The 25,023-nt window shown below is 38.4% G+C and overlaps 1 pseudogene; it reads right to left on the bottom strand.

The window, feature by feature from the left end:
• Positions 1 to 327: 327 nt before the first annotated feature.
• LOC120221804 lies at positions 328 to 24,590 on the bottom strand (annotated as a pseudogene).
• Between the last annotated feature and the right edge of the window lie 433 nt (positions 24,591 to 25,023).

Below are 25,023 nucleotides of genomic sequence, written 5' to 3' on the forward strand. Positions count from 1 at the left end.
GAATCAATTACATAATGAACTATGTATTCTCTTAAATAAGTTATTCTCCTTTAAAATTTTCCTTATGTTATAGGTACGACAGAATAATGACATTTGCAAATGACTATTTTATATCATCTGTGACTTTCATTTCAGAATATTCCAGAGGACGTGACCAAATATTTTATATAAAAGGGGGCTTCAGATCCAATAGAGCAGTGATATCCTGGTTTAGATTAATGTATGAGAAAAGGGCATAGAGATAAGGAGAGTTTCATTGATTCTTCCCCCCCCCCTTTGGCATATTAGCTAAGCACCTACTATGTGTCAGTCCCCTCTACTGTTCAGTCACTGGTCATAGAAGAGTGGACAAGAATGATAAAGCCCTTGTAGTGTACACTCCATACCTGTAATGAAAAAAAGATATACTAAGTAATAAGGCAAAATACGAACTACTTGTCCTTTCAATCCCACACAGACACATTGCTTAACAGACTCAACCAAGGATTAATTAATTTTTAGTAAATATTTTACTTGGTATTTACTACAGATTAGGGTACAAACTTTGTGAAATTACAGACTTTTTTCCTCTAAAGATGCATGTAATTTCTGGACAGAAGCTACCTTATATTTTATTGCCCCTGGGACACTACAGACATTTGTCTTTGACATATTTCGGAATGACTTTCCTCCAGTACTCATGCAACCTGCCTTCCTGACCTAGTGACTCTCATTAATAAGTTAAGTACATTTTTGAAACATGTTCATTCCATATTGGAATGAGTCATATCTTTAATCGAAAACTTCACTTTTACACATTTTAGTAAGATTTACATGGTAAACGAATGAAATTGAGGTAAATATTAGAGAGCCTTAGAAGGAAGAAGAGTTTGGAGGAGCCTGGGTGGCTCAGTTTGTTAAGTATCTGATTTCACTCAGGTCATGATCTTGAAGTTTATGGGTTTGAACCCCACATTAGACTCTATGCTGACAACTCAGAGCCTGGAGCCTGCTTTGGATTCTGTGTCTCTCTGTCTCTCTGTCCCTTCCCCACCTACACTCTGTCTGTCCTTCTCTCAAAAATAAAATAAACATTAAAAGTAATACAAATTTTAAAAAGAAGTAAGAAATGTTTAGATTTTTTAAGAAAGAAAATTGAGGCCAATTATAAATTTCTTAGGCAGGTTATTTACTTGACAAGAAAGATATTAAAATGAATCATAAAATCTGGGAAAGATATTTTTATATTTTTGTGTAATTTAAGTCAGTAGTTATTTAATTTCAATTGGAGAGTCTTCTCATGCTATTAAGTATAGGATATAAATTCAGCACTTCATTTAACATTCATCACTTTCTGTTACTATTGGAAATCAATAGTCTATCATTTCCTTATTTTAAAAAAACCTTAACAGTCTTGAAAGAAAAAAATCATTTTACTTAATGCACAGGAGGTTTTCAAGAAAAGAGAAGAAATATTTTGAGAATAAGAAATAAGCAGAAACCGAATTCTTAGATGTCTAGCAAAAGATAAAGCTATGAAAGTCTTAGCGAATCTTCTATTCCCTGATTACCTAGGATGGCTGCGTATGATGGCTGGCCCACAGGACTTGGGCAAAAGTCTGGGTTCATATTAGAGACCCTAGAAGAAGGATAAGATTCTCAAAGAGAAATAACTTAAAGAGAAAGATCAATAGAAAGCATTACCACCAGTAAGTTCAACAAAGAAGAACACTTGCTTATCTCGACTAGAATTTCAAAAGTAACCTGAGACATTGTGGGTGGCCACATAGGCATTTAGGTCTACATTAAGGCTATTGGCACGATCCACAAAATTGCAGGCTGAGAATTTTAATTTAAAGCAAATCTGGGTTGGTAATGCCTAAAAGTGCCTAATAGAAAAAATGTAACTCTTTTCTGAAGGAGTCCTCAGTGAAATCCCAACAGATTTTTTTATGTTTATTTATTTTTGAGAGAGAGAGACAGAACATGAGCAGGGGAGGGTCAGAGAGAGAGAGGGAAACACAGAATCCAAAGCAGGCTCCAGGCTCTGAGCTGTCAGCACACAGCCTGACATGGGGCTGGAATCCATGAACCACGAGATAATGACCTTAGCTGAGTTTGGACCCTTAACCAACTGAGGCACCCAGGTGCCCCTCCCAGGGACAGATTTTCAATAAACAGAACTCGTAGTCACAAATCTCAAAATACACAAGGAAACATCATAATATGTGAGAACAGGAAGAAGAAAAAATAGCAGAATCAGACCTCCAAAAACTTGATATTGAGATTATTGGGAACAGACTATGAAATAAAAATATGTATAATAAAATGTAGACTCAAATTAAGAAGATAAAGGTTACAAAAAGTGAGCAGGCGAATTTGAGACAAAAAGAAAGCAAATGGAAAGTCTAGAAAAATATTTTTTTTAAACTGTAGAATCTTTCTATAAGAGATTTATAATGTTTAGATTATTGGAATATACCTTTAAAGAAGTACTTACCTGAAATAAGGGGAAAAAGTTGGAAAATATTTTATTTTATTATTATTTTTTTTAATTTTTATTTTTATTTTTTTTTAATGTTTTTATTTATTTCTAGGAGAGAGAGAGAGACAGCGTGAGCAGGGGAGGGTCAGAGAGAGAGGGAGTCACAGACTGAAACAGGCTCCAGGCTCTGAGCTGGCAGTCAGCACAGAGCCCGACGCGGGGCTCGAACCCACGAACCGCGAGATCATGACCTAAGCGAAAGTCGGACGCTTAGCCGACTAAGCCACCCAGGCGCCCCATGGAAAATATTTTAAAAACTTTGAGGAATAGAGAAAGTAAGTTTAACAGGAGTTACATTTAGTTGGAAATAATATATAGAATGAAGAGAATATAATCAGAAATAATGAATAAGAACTTTCCAGAATGTCAGAATCTGAAATCAGAATTTCCAAGGAGTCAGAGTTAGGTCTCTTCAACATATGGTGTTTGGAAAACTGGAGAGCAACATGCAAAAGAAAGAAACTGGGTCACTTTGTACAGCACAGACCAAAATAATCTCAAAATGAATTTAAGACCTATATGTAAAATCTGAATCCATAAAAATCCTAGAAGAGAGCATAGGCAGTAAATTCTCTGACATCGACCATTAGCAACATTTTTCTAGATATGTCTTCTAAGGGAAGGGAAACAAAAGCAAAAATAAACTATTGGGATTACATCAAAATCAAAAGCTTTTTCACAGCAAAGGAAAAAAAAATAAAGCAAAAAGGCAACCAAATAGACTTAGGAAGCACATTTAATTATAAGCAAATAAATAAAAAGCTATCTTTTCTAGATGTATTATGGTTAATTACAGAACACCAATGATAAAAAGACCTTAATTACAAAGAAACAACAATTAGAATAACTGCCTTTCTAAATTTTCTTGTCTTTTTATTTTTCCAACTTTATTGAAGTGTCATTGGCAAATTCAAACTGTATATAATTAAAGTGTACAATGTGATGCTTTCAAATGTGCATACGTTATGAAGTGATTGCCACATAATAACTAATTAACATATTAACTCACATAATTATCTGTGTGTGTGTTTAATGAGGCAACACAGGAGATCTACTCTTACAGCAAGTACACAAGTCATTCTTCATCGTAGTCACCATGCCATACATAGGATCTCTAGAACTTTTTCACCTTATAACTGAAATTTATATACTTTGATGAATATCTTCCCATTTCCCCAACTCCCAGTCCTAGGTAAGCACCATTTTCCCCTCTTTCTATGGGTTCAACTTTTTCAGATTCCAAATATGGGTGAGAGTATTCAGTATTTGTCTTTTTTGTCTAATTTATTCCACTTAGCGTTGTGTCCTCCAAGCTCATTTTTGTTGTTATAAATGACAGGATTTCTTACTTTTTAAAGACTGAGGAATATTTAATTTCGTGTGTGTATATGTGTGTGTATCACATTTTCTTTATCTATTTATCAGTCAATGGACACTTGGGTTGGTTCCACACATCAGAATAATTATGATTAGTTATTGTGAATAATACTGCAATGAACATACAAGTGCAGATATCTCTTTGAGATTGTGATTTTCTTTTCTTCAGATATATACCCAGGATGAGTTCGCTGGATAATATGATAGTTCTATTTTCAATTTTTTAAGGAACTTCTATAATGACTATACCAATTTGTGTTCCCACCAATGGTTACAAGAGTTTCCTTTTCTCCACATCCTTACCAATACTTGCTCTCTTTTGACCTTTTGATAATAGCCATCCTAACAAGTGTGAAGTGAAATTTCATTGTGGTTTTCATGTACATATCCCTACTTTGATGTTTGTTGTTTCCTTTCTTCTGATAACTTTTGCCACAGTTGTTCTTTTTCTAATTTCTTGAGATATGCAGTTAGGTTAATTTGAGGTCTTTCTTTTTTCTTAACGTAGGTGTTTATCACTATAAACTTTTCCTTTCAGAACTCTTTTTGCTGCATCCCATTAGTTTTGATATGTTGTGCCTCCATTAAAATGTTTTAAGATTTTTTTAATTTCTATTTCCCTTTTGGTTTCTTCTCTGATCTATTGGTTGTTCAAGAGTGTGTTGTTTAGGAGCGTCTGAGTGGCTCAGTGATCTCATGGTTTATTGGACTGATTCTAGCATTGGGCTCTGTGCTGACAGCACAGGCCCTTCTTGGGATTCTCTGTCTCCCTCTCTCTGTCCCCCCCGCCCCGCCCCACTCTCATTCTGTCTCTTTCTCAAAATAAATGAACATTTTTTAAAAGAGGGTGTTGTTTATTTCCACATACAGTCCTTACAAGGATTGTGTTCTGTATAACACCTATGAGTGATTAAGAAATAATTATTATAATGTACATGTTTGGCACAACGGATGGCATGAAGAATTCAGCCAAGTAGAGAAGGAAGGGACAGAAATATTTTTATAGAGAAATGAAACATGATCCAAATCTGAGAACTTTAGTGTTTGCCTTGGCAAACAAACCCATGGGTTATCTCTCTCCACATACCCTGCCTGTCTCCCTAAGCCTGTGGTTTCAATTAGGTGCTCCTTGTATGGGATTGCAGAGCTTTCTGGGTTTGTCACCTGTCATAATAGTGGGAATCCTCCTATACTAGTGTTTGTATCTCTAGCAATAAAGGAAGATCTGGTAAGCACTGAACGTGTGACATTGGGTTCTTTCTGAATCAATGAATTACAGAAAAGGCAATCCTATCAAGGTCATAGAGATGTGAATCCACCAGTATTTTCAAGGAACCAAGTGTCATTCAGTTTTATTGGGGCGTAAGATGCAAGTCAATAGGAACAGAGATCAGGGCGCCTGGGTGGCTCAGTCGTTTAAGCATCTGGCTCTTGGTTTGGGTTATGTCATGACCTCATGGCTTTGTGGGTTCGAGGCCTGCATCAGGCTCTGCATTGGCAGTGTGGAGCCTGCTTGGGATTCTCTCTCTCTCTCTATCTCTGTCTCTGTCTGTCTCTCTCTCTGCCCCTCCCCCACTTGCACTGTCTCTGTCTCTTTCAAAATAGATAAATAAACTTAAAAAAAAAAAAAAACCAGAGATTTAAAAGCTGTGTCTCCCTTATGGCTGAATAATATTACATTAGGCAGCTCTGATCATGTAATTCTCCTGCTCCGTAGCTTCTGATGCTATTAGGGTGGCTTAGTTAAGTATTTTCACTTGGCATTCATGGTCCTGGACCTATCTTACATATTGAAACCGTTTTCATCAAATTAGCTGTTATTTCCTTTCCCTCAGTCTCAACCAAATTAAATGCATCCTTCACTTTTCCAGCTCTGTGCTTTTGTCAAAGTTCTTCATTCATTCACCTTTACCTGAAAATCTCCAAGTCCTTTGCATCCAACCGAATCTCCAGCTATTCATCCTTCTAGTTTCATCTCAATTCTCGTCTAATTCATGAACATCTTGCTGTTTTTTTCCGGTACTCACCTTCAGAGGAGAATTCTTTTCTCTCTCCAGTAAAACCTATAGTGCTTTATCCTTCTCTTATGAGGATCTGTCCCTTTGGATACCAGTCACATGCCCGTTTGCACCACCATCTTCCTCGTGCCTGGATTTAAATGTCTCTAAGATGATATCTTACTCATCCATTCAACTTTGTCACTTTCAACACCTAACTTAAATTTAGAACACTCTATGCTCCATAACTATATACTGAATTAATTTCATTTTGAAACTAACAACAATATATAGTGCCAAGATGAATGGTTTAGTAGAAATCTAATGTGTTACTTGATTCATTCATCTGTATTATACGTAACGTGTATTTAAATAATGTTTCCAAAAGCTTATTAAATTTACCAGTCATGAAAATTTGCACTAATAGTACAAAATGACTTTTGGCACCTGTCATAAAAAGTAGAGTCTATTCTTAAAGCATTTCAAGTTCTGTACTTTCAAAGCAACAGGGAGCCTTATTTCCCCCAGGCAAGTCTGTGTTATGCCTGGAAAACAGCAAACAGCCGCATATGTCTGCTATACTTTTCTATAGAATTATTAGAGAAACGTATAAAATTGCATAGAGAAGAACTACACAAAGCCTAAGTGAATTGCTGATCACAAAAGTTTTCACCTTACTTAATATTTTAGATGGAACTCTCTTGATCAGAACAAAAAATGCCTTTTGCTCTTTTTGTTGTGCTTAATGTCTGTGATCCACATCCAAGGGAATAAAATGTCAAACCTTCATTCAGTCTGGACTAAGAAACTTTCAAAATTTGATCAGGTGGTGACCTCTAGAGTATAACATTTTCTGAAGAATATCCAAATGCTATCAGCCATAAATAAATTAAAAAACAAAATTGCATCTCTTAGCTGACTGTAAATTTACTAATCAGTGATTTGGAGAGGAAGTGTGTAAACACTGTGAATATTTTTTATATTAATCATAACTCTTGCCCAAGTAATGAGAAGGCTTATAAAATAAGCTATATAGAGTTGCCATGTACTTGTGAGTTGAGTGTGCATAAAAGGTTTTATTGAACAAAGTCACATTTTGTACCAAGTACTTTAATGGTACTCTGCTGGTTTTACACATGTGGTTGTAAATAGAATTGCTCATTGTTTGTGCCCGTTGCTTAAACACAGAGCACAGTGGATTTAGGGTAGTTTTACTGTTTACTTTTTTCTTATAATTAATGTATAACATCTAAAGAACACTTTAAAAAAACATAAAAACACAGCATTCTCTGGAGTATACCAAAGTGAATGTAGAGGCCAGATTATAAAATGATTTTTGGTTTCAAATAAATAAGTTCAACATTAAAAATAATTGACATTCAAGGTCTTCTGAATTCTTTTTTTTTTTTTTACAAATAGTTTATTGTCACATTAGTTTCCACAGAACACTCAGTGCTCATCCCCACAAGTGCCCTCCTCCATGCCCCCCCCTCCCCCCCACATCCATCAGTCCTCAGTTTTTGTCAGCATTCAAGAGTCTCTCATGGTTTGCCTCTCTCCCTTTCCCCCACCATTTCCCCCCTTCTTCTCCCCCTTGTTCCTCAGTTTAGTTCCTCCTAATTCTCATGTGCAAACATATGATATTTGTCCTTCTCTGCCTGACTTATTTCGCTCAGCATGACACCCTCAAGGTCCATCCATGTTGCTACACATGGCCAGATTTCATTGTTTCTCATTGCCATGGAGTATTCCAAGGTCTTCTGAATTCTTAAAAGTTACCAAAAAGCCCCTATACATTATTTCATAAATTTCAGTACTATATATATAATATTTATCAATAATTGAATTCCCTAAAATTAAAGGTGAAAGGTCATTGATTTATTTGCTTATTTTATTTCATTTTATGAAGAGTGTACTGGAAAAAAAGGAGCAGGAGGAGAGAGAGACAGAGACAGAGACAGAGACAGAGACAGAGACACAGAGTCCCAAGCAGTCTCCACAGCCAGCATGGAGTCCACCAATGTGGGGCTTGATCCCATGACTCTGGGTTCATGACCTGATCCAAAATCAAGACCCAGACACTTAACCAATGGAGCCATCAAAACACCCCAAAGTTTTCTTTCTTTTTTTAAATAACAAGCTATAGCATGGCAAAGTATTAGTCAATAAATTTAAGAAGAAAAAAATAATACAGTAAAACTTTGGATTGTGAGTAACTTATTCTGTGTGTGGATTCCAAAAGACAAGTGAACAATTCTAATAAATTTTAACTTGATAAACAAGAAATGTCTTGTAATACAAGTAGTACATGATACTGAATGTCACATGATCACAACTGAACCAAAGTTTCTTCTCCCACTCTCTCTCTCTCTCTCTCTCTCTGAGGGATTATGGGTGATTGTTTCTCATGCTCGGATGCTCAGTCTCAGGCCATGGTGTTTGGCAGAAATCCATGATTTTTCAGAACTTTGGAAAGTGTCCACAACTGGCAGTAGGGTATTTTTTGTCACTTCAAACCTATGGACAGTCCTTTGCTTTGTCATACAAGAGTAAGCTTAGGAATGCTTTGCTTCATTCTGGGTAAGGCTGTCTGGAGATACAGACGCTTTCCTCTGCTACCTTATTGCCAATTACATTAAATACAATATATGACAAGAGCTTATCAATACTTTACTGTAGTCAACATCCGTGTAAGCATACACAGTGGCCCCCATGCAGAAAAAGGCTTGAAAAGAAAGGCAATAAGAAGATGATTACAGTGGAAGTTAAGAAGGAAATCATCAAGACTTATGAAGAAGGTATGCAAGGGGCCAAAATTGCAAGATTTTACAAAAACTCTACATCTGCCTCTCATCTGCAGAGGAGGAGGAAAAAAAGGCAGAGGAATCCCTCACCTCAAATGAGATTAGAGAGATGTGTAAAATGTGGGAAACAGTGCAGCATTTTGTAGAAAAGCAGCACCTGAATAAGGCTGTAACAGTTCGAGCGATGAATCTGTTTAACAACAATGCGATGTCACATTTCCATGAGATCCTCAAAAGAAGGCAAAAGGAAACGTCATTGGATAGGTTTCTTGTTAACGTTGCTTGAAAAGAAAAAGATTCCATTAAGCCAATAGCAGCAGTGATTCTGTCAGAGATGGTGAAAGGCGTCCTATTCAATAACCCTCCTCTCTCTTGTCTCCCTCACACCAGCCACGAAGTTTTCAAAAATAAATGCAAGTTAATTTATTTTTCTTTATATTTCACATTTTATTTATTATTTTGTGTTACATTACAGTATTGTAATCATTTTATATGAATATATTTGGGCTGTGAAACGAATCATCCAAGTTTCCATTATTTCTCGTGGGGAAATTCGCTTTGATATTCAAGTGCTTTGGATTGCAGGCATGTTTCTGGAACAAATTATGCTCTCAAACCAAGGTTTTACTGCTATATGCTTTTTAAAACTTTCTTTCAAGTTGGTTTCTTGAGATTTTTAAGAATCCGTAAGAATGATGAACATATGTTGTTTTCCCTCATTATAATGGAGCCATGCACCCCACATTTGCCTAGAGCAGTGTCTTTGTGCTGTCCCACAGGTGGATTCTCAGGTCGCATCTCCTTTCCCCTACCCTCACCACAACCCTGACCACCACAACCAGACAGAAAAGAAAAAACATAAATAAGATTTCGGTGAAAATAAATCTAGCCAAGACCTAGTATGATTGCCATTCTGTTAGCTCCTTATTTTCCTCCAGCTAACAGTCTATTCTGAGCATGCTTATGTCATTACATATTTGTCCATCATGTCATATTTATATTGATGCTGTATCCCATTATATGAATGAGCGTAAACACAATTCATGTAATCTATGGATTTTTTGTCCTACTAAAACTCTTTGAAGAAAATTATATTCATTAGCAAGTACACTTGCCTTTATATAACATATTCTACTGAAGTTGCTTTAAATTTTTTTTTAATGTTTTATTTATTTCTAGGAGAGAGAGAGACAGCGCGAGCTGGGGAGGGTCAGAGAGAGAGGGAATCACAGGTTGAAACAGGCTCCAGGCTCTGAGCTGGCAGTCAGCACAGAGCCCGACGTGGGGCTCGAACCCACGAACCGCGAGATCATGAAAGTCGGACGCTCAACCGACTAAGCCACCCAGGCGCCCCTGAAGTTGCTTTAAAAGTAAGATGTTGGGCTCTTGGGTGGCTCAGTTGGTTGGGCATCCGACTTCGGCTCAGGTCATGATCTCATGGCTTGTGGGTTCGAGCCCTGTGCTGGGCTCTGTGCTGAACGCTTGCTCAGAGCCTGGGATTTGCTTCGGATTCTGTGTCTCCTTTTCTCTCTGCCCCTTCCCCGCTCATGCTCTGTCTCATTCGGTCTCTCAAAAATAAATAAATGTAAAAAAAAAAAAATTTAAGGTAAAATGTTTATTTTTCTATCTTAAAAAAAAAAGTGTAATTGGCAGCTCGGGGCTAGCAGGGCTGCTCTGATAAGTCCTCCTGGATGGACATTTTTGTCTAGCTTCCTGGTCACAGCAACCAAACTTGTGGCATTGGTCCTCAGAGTCTGAGAATGCCTGAGTCACCTCCAGACAAAGGGCAGAGGAATGTGCAGAAGGTCAAAAACCCATGCTCTACACAAAGTCTGTCTTTGCTACAAAACAAAGAACAAACAAAAAAACACTTCCTCTGAAGCCTGACCTAGAAGATTCTCATGTAGGTCCCACTGGCCAGATGTGGGTCGCATGGCAAAACCAAGTTAAGGAAGAGTTGGGACAGGTATAATTTTAACAAAGTACCTTCTTATTCTAAACAAACTTGAGATTCTCTTAGTAAAAGAGAAGGAAAAATAGATACTTGGCATGTAAGTATCAGTGTCTGTCCCAGAAGTATATGCATAATTGTAAACATCTTACTTAGTGGTTGCTGAAGTGCCCAGTGATGGCTTGGGCTTGACCTTGGGATTTATCTATGTGTGTCTAAGCAAGAGCACTGCGTTCAACCAACTGAACCACTCAGGCACCCCTCATTTATCACTACACTGTATGTATTCTCTTCTGTGCTGCCAATGATCTTGTTTTCTTATGTGCATATTAAAATTGTAAAGGAAAAATTTAAGGAAATACTAATGTCTGGGCTCCATCCCCAGAGATGTTGGTTTAATGTGGTTTGGACTTAACACTCCCCGGGGTATGCTAATGTGCAGCCACAGAGAGCTACTTCCTTCAAGATCTTAATCTAATTAACTTCACCCTCCCATAGAGTATTCTCAAGCTTCCAGTCTCTGGCCTTCACTATCTCCCTACACTATTGCTAATAACTCTCTGATCCCTCTGAAATCTATAGTTCACTGATTCACCATGTTTTTAATGTCTCTAACTTAGGTCATGTCCCTCCCTAAAGCATCTTAGAGTCCCTTGCACACACCCTCAATTTCTAACCCCATTTCCCCCTGTTTTATTTCTTTGGTAAAATCTGTTTTGATTAAACCCAGCTCTCCATGGACTCTGTTGTAAGTTTAGGAGGCTAAATGTGACTAGAGAAAAATTCAAACAAATAGACAATCCATCACCACTAACCTCAAGTGGGTCCTTATTTCTCTCATGCGGTCTTATTACTCTTCTCTAGTCTATTATTTGCCCACAGTCTTATTGCATACTTTTCCTCAGCATCTCTGCCCAGTTCTCCAATTCTAGTTGATGCTATTGATTTGAACTTCACTGAGGAAATTCTTCTGCCACTGAATGTATCAACTGATTGCAACTCAATTCTATACTATCCCTGTTAGTGGAATGAAATGCTATCTATGTCCATCCCTCTGTGCACCAGATCCCATTTGATATTGCAAAGATATAGGTTGAAAAATAGCACTCCAGAGGCCGTCATCTTTTCCCTGCATTATCACTTTCCCTTATTGACTGTATCATTCTCCAAAGCATTGTATTAGTTTTTGTTGCTGCTATTGTAAACTGGAACGCGTTTAGTGGCTTAAAAGAGCACTAATCTATTAACTTACAGATCAGGGGTGCAAAAATACAAAATGGATTTGCAGGGCTGTGTCCTTCTGGAAGTTCTAGATGAGCATTCATATCTTTATATTTTCCACCTTCTAGAGGCTACTGTATCCTTGACTCACAGTCCCAACTTTCATTTTCAAGTACAGCAATGCTGTATCCCTTGAATCTCAACCTCGCTTGTTCTCTTGCCCTCTCTCTTTCTTTCACACACACACAAACACACACATGTGCATACACACACACACCTGCTTCCATCATATCTCCTTCTCTGACCCTCTTGCCCATATATGAACTCTTGTAATTACACTGGATCTACCTGAATAGATAATTACCCTGGATCTACCTAAAAATTCCAGACTAATCTCCCTCATCAAGATCATTAGTCAAATCTTGCAAAATCTTTTGCCATGGAAGATGACATATTCACAGAGCTTGGGAATTGGGACATGACCATTTTCAGTGGGTCATTATTCAGCTTACCATAAGCATCCACACCTATTGCAATACAGCCAAACTTTTATTTTTTTAATGTTTATTTATTTATTTTGAGAGAGAGAGAGAGCACACAGGAGGGGGGTGCAGAGAGAGGGAGAGAGAGAATCCCAAGCAGACTCTGAGCTGTTAGTGCAGACCCCAACACGGGGGTCTATCCCATGAATGATAACATCATGACCGGAGCTGAAATCAAGAGTTAGATGCTTAACTGACAGTCACCCAGGTGCCCCACAACCAAACTTTAAAAAAAAAAACTTTCCTTTGACCCCACAACCCTTTCTACTGCAGTTTTTCACCTGTTTAAAGTAAGAATGGAGAGATAGCTTCTTCTTCTTGCTATCTTTAACGTATGCCCTCCCATTCTGCTTTCCATTGTTGTTCAAGCAGACTTTATTCTTCACAGCTCCCGTTGAAATGCTCTTAAAAGCCATTGATGATTTCCACACTGTTAAATTTCATCATCAATTCTTAGTTTTCATCTTACTTAACCCATCAGAAGATTGGTCTCTGGTGATAACACCTTTGTTACTCGTGAGGTACTTTCTTCTTCTGGTGTTGGGGAGGCCACTCTCCATTGGCTCTTTACCCATCTCCCCAGTCACTTTTTTCATTCCCCTTTGTGAGTTCCATCTCACTTTTATGACCTTAAAACACTGTAATGTTCCAGGGTGACCGTAGGGATGGTTTTAACTATATATCCATTCTGGCAGTGCCCACATTTTATTCCCAGTCTGGAACTCTCCAGAACTTCCCTTAAAAATCTTAGAGGTATCTCAAATTCACTGTGACTAGAACCAAATAGCCTATTGCTAAAAATAGCCACCTTAAAACCACTTCTTCCCTGCTCAGTGGCAACGCTCTCCTTCCAAGTTCATGCATCCAAGAGCCTTAGTACGGGTTCTCATGACCTCTTTTTATTTCACCCTTCAGACTCCACCCACCAACACATCTGTCAGTTTTACCTTCAAATGTATTCAAAGCCAAAAGACTCTTCGTGAGCCTCACAAGTAACCCCCCATCTCAACCACCATCATCTTCGTCTGCATTTTTGCAATCTGGCCCCCAGGTGTCTCATCTGCTCCCTACAGTCTACTTCATAACAACAGCTAGGGTGGCCCTTTGAAAACAAAGGCCCATCATGCTATTCTTCCACTTAAAGCTCTAAAGGTATCTCTTCTTACTCTAGAGCCTTAGTAGAGATTGCTGCCTCTCTCGACTGCTATCTGGCCCCTCTCTCTCTTTCCTGTATTGATGCTGAAAATGGCCATTCTTCAAACTGCATGAACAGTCTCCCTCTCAAGGTTGCACATGATCTTTCTCGATAGAGGGATGCCCATCCCTAGATATTCACATAGCTCAGCCCTCACTTCCTTTAGGTCTTTACTCAAGAAGTCTTGCCTTGCCACTCTTCGTAAAGTAACACTCTCCTGCAGGTTCTCCTATTCCTTCATTGTTAATTTATTTTTCTCCATCATACTTTTCCAAGCCTGTCACATATATGGAGATAAATGAAGACTAATGAAAGGAGAAAAGCAAAGGCTATTTACTCTGAGCTTGCTATATAGCAAGAAAGTCAGCCAGTGTCATCTGTGTTGGACAGAGACTCAAAGGAAGGGAGAGGAGTGGGAAAGCTTCATAGTGAAGAAAGAGAAGCCTTGAGGTGTACCATAATGGGGGCTGTGGGCATGGAGAACCTGTAGCTAGGGTAACTAGGAGGCAGGCATCCTATGTGATTGGTGAGGGATACATATTTGTTTTTCTCTGGTTGGCATTAAGTTGGAAGTAGAGGCAAAAATTAGGGAGGCTGTCAGTTATTTTAATCAAGTCCTGGTCATTGGGGGTCAATTGTTAAAGAAGTTATTGTTTATCATCCTGGATTATTACTGGAGATAGAGATAGAATTTGACTTCTTACAAGGCTGACTTATATCAGGCTGGCTTCCTCAGCTGTTTCTTATAGATGAAGGGGTGCACTTTATGGGCTTGTTGCAACAGGTTATGGTGAGAGTTCTATTTGTATATTTAATTTGGCCATTGTCCATTTGTATATTCAGTTTCTCATATATTTGCCTCTTTAGATATCCATTGTCTGTCTCTTCTCACTAACATGTAAGCTTGAGGCAAACTCAGAGTCAAGTGATTTAGTATATGAGGGACAAGGATTGATATTTATGAATTTTCTTATTACCAATTCCTCACACATAGTCTGTGATTAATAAATATTTACTGAATGAATGAATGAATAAAAATGGAGCAGATAGGACCTTACCTATTCATGAATGGTTAAATAGAGGATAAGTCATGTTAGGGAGAAATGGAGACCGAATTATTTAATTTAAGTAATTCTTGAAAAGCGAAGATTCAGCAAATATTCTCTCTCTCCTCTATTTTACTTATGTAGATACAATATCTCTTGCCTGTGAATGGCTTGGAAATGACTTTTAAAACTATGGAGTCTCTAAAGAGAGTTTAAAAAAATCCATGTGGTACAAGTCATATTATGCAATGTTGGCCTTCATGTTGGAAATAGCGGTTGTTTTTCCTCTAGTAAGGCTCCCTTTTGAGAGCTAAATAGGTAAGAAAATAAATAGATTTGTGATGAATCCTAAATTTATTTTTTATTATTTTTTTTACAAACAGTTTATTGTCAAGTTGGTTTCCATATAACACCCAGTGCTCATCCCCACAAGTGCCCTCCTCCATGCCCATCTCCCCCCTCCCCCCCACATCCATCAGTCCTCAGTTTGTTTCTCAGTATTCAAGAGTCTCTCATGGTTTGCCTCTCTCCCCCTCCCCCACTATTTCTCCCCTTCTTCTCCCCCATGGTCCTTCATTAAGTTCCTCCTAATCCTCCTATATGTGCAAACATGATATTTGTCCTTCTCTGCCTGACTTATTTCGCTCAGTATAAGACCCTCAACGTCCATCCATGTTGCTACACATGGCCATGAATGCTAAATTTAAACTAAGGTAGTGAATTGTTCCAAACGTCTATCCTGACCATTTGGCACAGTTCCACATAAACCTCTCACCATCTCAATTTACAAGGGAGACTCCAGGTTGGAGTTTTCCTTGCAGAGTAATCCGGGAGCGCCCCCTGGTGTTTGGGTGACATCACTACTCCTTCTTCAGTTCACTAATCAGGGGTTTCTACCTTTCTACAGGTACAGTACAGTCTCCTGAGTGTGAGCAAGAGAGAGTTTTGTTTTGTTTTGATTTGTTTTTCAGAGAGAGAAGTAGATGGGGAAAGGAACAGAGGGAGAGGAGGAGGGGGGATTAGAGAGAATCTTAAGGAGGCTCCAAGCTCAGTGCAGAGCCTGACACAGGGCTAAATCCCATGACCTTGGGATCCCCACCTGAGCTGAAATCAAGAGTCAGTCCCTTGGGGCACCTGGATGGCTCAGTGGGTTGAGGGTCCGACTTCGGCTCAGGTCATGATGTTATGGTTGGTGGGTTCGAGACCCACGTCAGGCTCTGTGCTGACAGCCAGCTCAGATCCTGGAGCCTCTCTTTGGATCCTGTGTCTCCATCTCTCTCTGACCCTCCCTTGCTCACGCTGCGTGTGTCTGTCTCTCTCTCTCTCTCAGAAATAAATAAAACATTTAAAAAAATTTTTAATAAAAAATATAAAATTTAAAAAATTAAAAAAAAAAGAGTCGGTTTCTCAATTGACTGAGCCACCCAGGCACCCAGAGAGGTTTTAAGGTTATAATCTCTGACACTTATTACTGTACGCTGGACCCAATCAATTGTTTTATGACTGTTTTGATTATAGAGAACCGTTGATCTACTAATTCTCATCTGAGCTCAGAATTCCAATTTTTTTTTTCCAAAATCTTGTCTTCATCCCAAATACCTAAACATCTATGTGTAATCTTTAAGACAACACTTACCTTTCAAGAAGGCCATTTGTAATTCTATATTACTGGAAACACCCACACTGTTCTGGGCCCTGGTTAAATGTTTTATAGGCATCTTTATATTGAATCTTACAAGGAACTAATTTATGAGGTTCTGTTATTATCGCGCTTTTACAAATGATAAAACTGATCAACTAAGAGGCTTAATAATTTGTCCAGGTTTTCACAAACAGTGGATTGTAAAGATGGGATCAGCAGCTGGGTCTATATAACTTTTACTTTTTTTCAGTTTTTATTTATTTTTGACACACCACACACAGAGAGAGAGCATGAGTGTGAGCTGGGGAGGGGCAGAGAGAGAGACACACACAGAATCCAAAGGAGACTCCAGGCTCCAAGCTATCAGCACAGAGCCTGACACGGGTCTCGAACTCAGGAACTGTGAGATCATGACCTGGGCTGAAGTTGGACACTCAACTGACTAAGCCACCCAGGCCCCCCTATATAACTTAATAGCCTTGGTAGCTTACCTAGTCTACTATACGTATGGTCATCTAACATGTCGTATTTTGATTTGTCCAGATTCTTGTCTTTTTCATGAATAAAGCATTCCTCCGCCACAAAAACATGTATATAGATTCCTTACTTTCCAAAGATATTCATATGATCCTCTTAATTGAAACTAAAGTTTCAACACTAAAGGACATATATGATTCTAAGAAAAATTGCAAGACAGATCAATTATTTAAATCCCAGGAATCCTGCAAAATGTCAGCCTAAACTTCCTTCACCATCTATTGTCTTATTTTAACTTTTTCTCATATGCTTCAGGCCTGATGCTCTTTTGAGCATCATTGAATCCAGCAAGGCACAGCCTTCAGGTTAATGAAATAAAATATATTTTATTATAAAAAGGCCCTTCAAGATAATTCAGGTCTCCTTAAAAGTCAAGATTTAGAGTGCTGTAAATAGATAGTAAGCACTCATTCATTATTTGTTGAATGAATGAATCATGCATGAATGTAATCCTTTCAGGGTAGTCTATAAAACCCCACAAACTATATGCAGACTTTGCATGTTAGTATATATATATGTTGTATATATATGTAGTACTACGTATGTATAGTACATATGTAGCTCATATGTAGTATATGAGCATGTAATTTTCTTAGGATGAGATTTTAAGGCTTTCATCAGATTCTATAACAGCTCTGGAACCCATAAAGGCTAAAGGCTATCCCCTCTACTTGCCTGTGTTCTGGATAATCCAAGTTGGGTTCACTTTATCCAGACTCAGAATTTATTATTCACTAGTTTGTCTGACATTCTCATGTTAGAGACCCACAGTTGGGTTTATGAAATTCTTCACACAGACACCACTGAGTCCCAGAACTGACAGAGTGATGCTGAGACCCTCTAGTCTGGCCCCAGAGGACTCGCCAGCACTGAGCTTGATGCAGACCATGTGCAAATATTTAGTGAAGGAAAGACTGGATCTTTTGAATTACCAACCTGGGAAATTTTTAGAAAAAGAAAATTTCAGAAGCTTGATGTTAAGCTTGGTGGGAAGGAGAAGAGGTCCACCAAATCCAGAACACAAGAAATAATAAGAACATTAGAAGGACTTCTTATTTAGGGGCACCTGGGTGGTTCAGTAGGTTAAGCATCCTACTTCAGGTCAGATCATGATCAAACCTTTTGTGGGTTTGAGTCCCGCGTGGGGCTCTGTGCTGACAGCTCAGAGCCTGGAGCCTGCTTCAGATTCTGTGTCTCTCTCTCTCCCTCTCCCCTACTTTCTCTCAATCTCTATCTTTCTCTCAAAATTAAATAAACATTTGAAAAAAATTTTTTAATAAAAAACAAGAAGGACTTGTTATTTTTACCTGGATTGTAGATGCTTAGAGAGAAGCCTTCATCACCATGGAGGGAGTGTGTTCCTTACAATTCTATCCCCTTATGCTATACTTTTGTTTTCCTTTTCAGCAATGTTAGATAGGGTCCTGCTAACATAATCACAGAAAGTCTCCAGAGATTATCTATCTCATCCTTATAACCAGAAAAAGTAGATAAATTTAAAAGTCACCATTTATTCTTTTTTAAACCCAATGATTACATGTAATATTAGGCCTAATTCTGCAGAAGTATCTATCTGATTAGAAATTTTCTAAACGCTTTTTTTTTTGCCAGTAAATCCCCATTTCTGTTCCATGTCTTTCTCACATGCAATTGGAGTCCAATTCTGCTGAAATTCTGAAACACATTAGTACATTGAGTGATGCTTTTCCTGGGAGCAAGTAATAATTTGCCCATTTAATGCTAAAGCCTTTTGTCTCTTAAGAAGTGGAGTGGAAGTGGTAAGGTCAGAAAGACCTCAAAGATAAAGAAGAAAACACTGAAAGGTAGAAACTGTTTTGCTAGATTTTTAAAAATTCTAATTCACTTTATTTTTCTTATATAAAACTATGTGGTAGGGCACCTAAGTGGCTCAGTCAGTTAAGCACCAACTCTTGATTTCTGCTCAGGTCATGATCTCGTGGTTCCTGAGTTCGAGCCCCATATTGGGCTCTGCACTGACAATGCCAGGCCTGCTTGGAATTCTGTCTTCCTCTCTCTCTACCCCTTCTTCTGCTTGCACTCTCTGTCTCTCTCAAAAAAAAAAAAAAAAAAAAAAAAAAACATTTAAAAACAAACAAACAAGGCTGAGCACCTGGGTGGCTCAGTCGGTTAAGCATCCGACTTTTGGCCCAGGTCATGATCTCAAGTTTCATGAGTTTGAGCCCCGCATCGGGCTGTGTGCTGACAGTTCAGAGCTTAAAGCATGTTTTGGATTCTGTGTTTCTCTCTCTCTCTCTCTGCCCCTCTCTGGCTCTCACTGTCTCTCTCTTAAAAATAAATAAACATTAAAAAATAACAAACAAACAAACAGACAAAATACTGTGTAGTGGCCACAGCTGCAGCCTGGGTGCTCTGCACAGACACTCTGGTGTAGGTCTTTCTAAGATGTTCAGTGAATTCCTGATAGGGAGACTTGGTAAATAGTCTCTTTACAGGGGTCAGGGGTGAGGTAACTGTAGGTCTTGGAAATGGCATCAAAAGTGGCTTGGCAAAGTTACCCAGGGTGGCAGTGCAGCTCCTGTTTGAGGTACAGCAGTCATTGACACCAGCCATCATAAGTAGCCTCTTGGACACAGGGGCTGAGACAATGGCAGTGCCTCTGGGGGCAGGGGTGAGGTGCACCAGCACAGAGCCACAGCAGCCCATCCCTTTGCAGGGCACCGTGTGTGGCTTGCCCATCTCGTCCCCCAGTAGCCATGTCTCACGGGGACAATGGAAAGTTTGGCCAGGATGATGGCCCCACGGATGGCGGTGGTTACCTCCTTGGAGCCCTTAACATCCGGACCAACATGTCCATTCTCATCTCTGATGCCAACATGTTTCGCTAGATTTTTAAACAATATTGGCTTTCCTTTAGTTCTTAGAAGTGAATCAATAAGTGAATTTGTTTGAACATATATTAAGGTAACAAAAAATAAGTCAGTTTGTTCTGTTTCCACTGTATAACTACTGAATGGATATTTAAAGGATATGATTTTTGAGGTGCTAAAATTATCAATATGTCTGGGATACAAACCAACCCCTTCTGCCACAGAAATGGAAGCGATACTAGTGAGAGAAGTGAAGGTGATGGAAAGTCACAGGCTTCAGATTTTCTTACATTTACATTTATATGCTGCTTTGGCACTTCTTTACTCTTTTATCTCTTCCAATTGGAGTTTGAGATGATTTCCATTTTTGTACATTGCTACATTTTTAAGTGAAAAGTACTACATAAAATCTTATGTATTATATATACATACATATGATATATGTAATCAGAAACAGAACCAAATTAACAGATTGATTTTGATTCAAAACAAATAATCGGATTGGACGGATTTTGGGTTTCAGGCTCTAAATTCAAAGACACTCAACACAGAAGTTTGGACTGAGTCTACCCAAGATTTAATTTCAAATGGCACATGGTAATCTCACAATGCTCTGTTATCGAGGGATTTGTGATGCCATGTGCTTGAGACCCCAGGTCGTGTAAACTGAGATGTGTAGACCAACTTCATGTCACCCAGTGATTCAGATGGACTTCATAGTAATCCCAGTATATTGGGGTCTGTTGAAGAACTGCTAGGCACGAATCTATGCTTCTGGATAATTTCTCGTTTCATCAGGTTTTCAAAAGATTCACTATTAAAAGTCTACTGTTTACTTGTAGCTTTCTGGGTTTATCACTTAGCTATTTGAACTATATAAACAAAATTCAGCAATTTCTATCATTTATGAACTTGGCTTTATATAAATGTTCTCCAGATATTTGAAAACCTTCTCCAGGTACCTGAGAGAGGAAAACATAGGAGATCATTATTGGGTGTCAGAAATACATGTATCCTAAACTGTGTAATATGGCCACAGTCATAGATACCTTACCTGTGTAAGCCTTCACAAATCTAGCATGATTTTTTTCTTGGATTAAGTCTCCCGATTATCACTGTGGGCAGGCATAAATGAAAGCAAATAGCATGGGAAGATTATGAGTCCAAAACAGCACTCATATTACCTTCCAACAAGGCCATTGACAAAAATAAAATGACATCTGTATTTTTGAACCTGATACCATTGCCTCAAAATTCACAATTTTAGAGATCTATTGGGTTCTAATGTATCATCTAGTATACCTCAGTGGTTTTTATTTTAGCAATGAAGAAATGAACTACAGAATTTGTTAGAGGGGTGCCTGGGTGGCTCAGTCCATTCAGCATCTGACTTGGACTCAGGTCAGGATCTCACTGTTCATGATTTTGAGCCCCACATTGGGCTCTGTGCTGACAGCTAGCTCAGAGCCTGGAGCCTGCTACGGATTCTGTATCTCCCTCTCTCTCTGACCCTCCCCTGCTCACCCTGCCTCTCTCCCTATCTCAGAAATAAATAAAACATTAAAATAAAGAATTTGTTAGAAATGTTGCTCAAATCTACAGAGCTAGATGGAGAAAGCATTAGAATCCTGGCTTCTTGAATGAACTTCTAGTATTCTACACTGGGCCTGATAGATTTTTGGTAGAAGGCCTTCTGATTAAACTTTGACTTATAAAATCTCCCTCCAACTGATTAATGCCATCTATTTTCTAACTGTTCTTACTTCATAGTGGATTTTGAAATTGGTAAGAATAGATGGGAGCAAGACAGTAACCAAGAATGCCTGCCACAATTGCAAGAAAAGAAAGAAGAGAAAAAGAAAGAAAACAAAAGAAAAGAAAGAAAACAAAAGAGAAAAGAAAGCTGAAAGAAAGGAAGAAGGAAGGAAGGAAGGAAGGAAGGAAGGAAGGAAGGAAGGAAGGAAGGAAGGAAGAAAGGAAGGAAGGAAGGAAGGAAGGAAGAAATGAATGATTTGATCCTGTCTCCTCTATATTGATACAACATTTTCTCCTTTTTGGTGTTCATTCTTCAGTGAATTGAAGCAAACATTCTGTGAAAGTATTTCCATTAAGAAGTCAGTAGAACTGAAGTATATTCAAGACAAGTATCCACAGACTTGATGAAATTACCAGCCTTTATATCAATTAGCGATAATCTACTTTTAAAAGATCCAGAGATCAATGAAGTCAAATAAATAGCCCAGAAACAGACAGTGAGACACATATGCATTTACTACTTGATAAATAATGCATCATCAAACTACAGAGGATGGATTATTTAACAAATGGGGCTTAAAACAAACTAGCTACCTTGGAATGTAAAAGTTTATGTTTACCTGCTACCATGCTAAAAAAAACAAAAAAAAGTGAATCTCTATGAATCAGACAGTTTTTCAAGGATTAAAGCAAAAATCAAAGTCAAACGACAGAATGGAACAAAAACCTAATTGCTGGATTGTGCTATTGTTTAACGGTAAACTCAAACATACAACTTATATTTGTTTATTTGATTGGACAATTTTTTTTCCAATTTGGATGTTTCCAAAATGCTTTATCAGACTAGCTCCTACTTTTCCCTTAATATTATTAATTTTGCTTGAAACATTATAAGCCAGTTGTTTTTATTTCCACAGGTCTGAAACAATGGGCATTGATTCCTCCTTCTGTTTTCTGATTCACCCATCATTTCTTATTCTCTTTTGTTCATTCTCTTTTGTTCATTTTGTTCATTTCCCCATAGTTTTATCATTTTCCTCAGAATTTAATGATCTTTCCTCACCTCTTTCCACCACAGTTCTGTTTTGATTTTCTGCCAGGTGAAGTCAACCATCCACTGTTTTCTATATACTTCTATCCTTAAAATATATTTATTTATAAATTTATTTTTTCTCACTATGAAAATATTTGTTCATTAGAAAATGAAAGTACAGAAAAAATTAAAAAAAAAACAATAATAACACATATTTATATTTAAAAATGTTCATTTATATTGAGAAAGAGAGAGATCACAAGCAGGGGAGGGGCAGAGAGAGAGGCAGACAAAGAATCCAAGCAGGTTCCAAGCTTCAAGCTGTCAGCGCAGATCCCAGTGCAGGGCTTGAACTCACAAACTACGAGATCATGACCTGAGATGAAGCCAGACACTTTACCAACTTAGCCGTCCAAGCTCCCCAACACGTTTACATTTTAATCCAATTCTTGCCAGTTATTTCCTCTTGTGATGTGTGTGTGTGTGTGTGTGTGTGTGTGCATGAGAGAGACTTAATTTAATCATAGTTGTGGTGAGTTTTTATTCTATTTTCATAACATTATATCAGGAACAATGCATAGGTCATTGAGGACTCCTCAGTAGCAGGAAAATATGCAAGCGAGTAGACAGACATACCATCTCTTATTTAACCTTTCGCTGTGGGACACTTAGATTGTTTCCAATTTTCATCATTGTAAGTAGTGCTCAGATAAACGCCCATTTGCAAAACATTTGGAAACATCTTTGATTATTACCAAGCATAAATTTCTAGATTATGGAAATTTTTTCTCATCTACGTTTTTTCTTATCTCAGCTTATGTCGGGGAAATGTAATTAAAAACAAAATTTTCCAACCTAGAAACATCTCCACAATGGTAGTAGAGAGAGAAATAATTTTCATTATTGAATAAGCGTTAAATCAGAATGTGACGGGCATGGCGGGAAATCTGCTAAGGGATTACAAAGACAGAGAGAAAGCTCACCTTCTTACACACTCAAGTGAATACAACCCATTCGATGCACGTTTTTGAGACAAACAATGAACTAGTCCTCATGCTAAAGGACTTCACAACACCTTTGTCACACACAGAGTTCACCCAAAATTTACCTGGTAACTAGAGTGATAATCTATGGTAGCTAATGACTATATCTGGAAGAGAAACAAACTTCTCATATTTTTATGATTAGTTGTTTTTGCCACTTGGCACAATCCTGACACTCCCACAGAAACCGGAGATGGGGTGCTATCGCTCTCATGCTTACATTTAAAAAGGAGAGCTTCCAAGTCCTCCAGAAAGACATTTCTGGATCACAAAGCAGACAGAAGTTTTTGAAGGACTTCTACATATTTCAAAGAAAGGAGAAAGCACTTGTAAGTTTTCTAAAGTAATGCTCTAAGAAAAAGAAGAGAGAAACCCCTTCCGTTATTTTCTTTACATTTTTTTAAAATTTTTATTTATTTCTAGGAGAGAGAGAGACAGCGTGAGCAGGGGAGGGTCAGAGAGAGAGGGAGACACAGACTCTGAAACAGGCTCCAGGCTCTGAGCTGGCAGTCAGCATAGAGCCCGACGCGGGGCTCGAACCCACGAACCGCGAGATCATGACCTAACCGACTAAGCCACCCAGGCACCCCTCTTCCATTATTTTCAATGGGGAGAAAAAGACCTCTTATTTTTTATTTATACTTGTCCTTATACCTTCTTTTGTCCAATAGGAAACACGTTTCCTTTGGTCTAATTTAAAATACAAAACCCTTTTTAAATAATGCCTGTGTTTCATGAAGTAAGTCCATTTGAAAGAAAATATTCGCTTCAAATTCTTAAAACTTCACTTGGACATAGAGTGAATTGAAGATGGCTCTGCTTTCTTTGACAATCCTCCCATGGTGCACTAGAGTTTTATCCTGTCTTTGACTCTAAGATGGCTTTGACCAACTGCAAATGGCGGAAGCTACCCCAGGCTTGTCCAAAGTACTGCTTTTTACCCTTGGATCCCTAGAGCTCTCATTCACCATACTTGGTGTCTAACTACCTTGCTGGAAAGACATGATGAAGAAGCCCTAAAACCACACGTGCAGGAAGAGTTAGGTGTCCATCTGAATCTACACTCTCTGACATCATTACCAAGTGCCAGGCAGGGAAATTGTTGTCATGGGTTCTTTGGACCCAAGCCACCAGCTACAGTCAAGGCTGCAGGCCACCTGAACCCTGATGCCATTTCTAACCCACAGAATCATAATCTATTAAATGGTTGTTGTTTCAAGTCACCAGGTTTTGGGACAGTGTGTCATTCAGTAAGAAACAACTAGAACGGAGCCCAACACCGCATCTTTTTTCTTCTTTTCATTCTCGCTTTGAGAAAAGTAAAAGCATTGTATCAAGATTCAGTGTTCAAGCACAGCTGGGCTGTAAGGTTAGGCTTCACTGCTTTCAGAAGGCGTCTCTGCTTTAGAGCTCGAGGGCGGTTTAATTTCTAAAGCATTTTTACAATTTAGCACCTAATAAATCACAGTTCCCTCTTCAAACAGGATTTCCAGATATCTACTCACAT

The sequence above is a fragment of the Hyaena hyaena genome, unplaced genomic scaffold (genome assembly GCF_003009895.1).
Source record: "Hyaena hyaena isolate Hyena2069 unplaced genomic scaffold, ASM300989v1 scaffold_813, whole genome shotgun sequence".
NCBI lineage: Eukaryota > Metazoa > Chordata > Mammalia > Carnivora > Hyaenidae > Hyaena > Hyaena hyaena.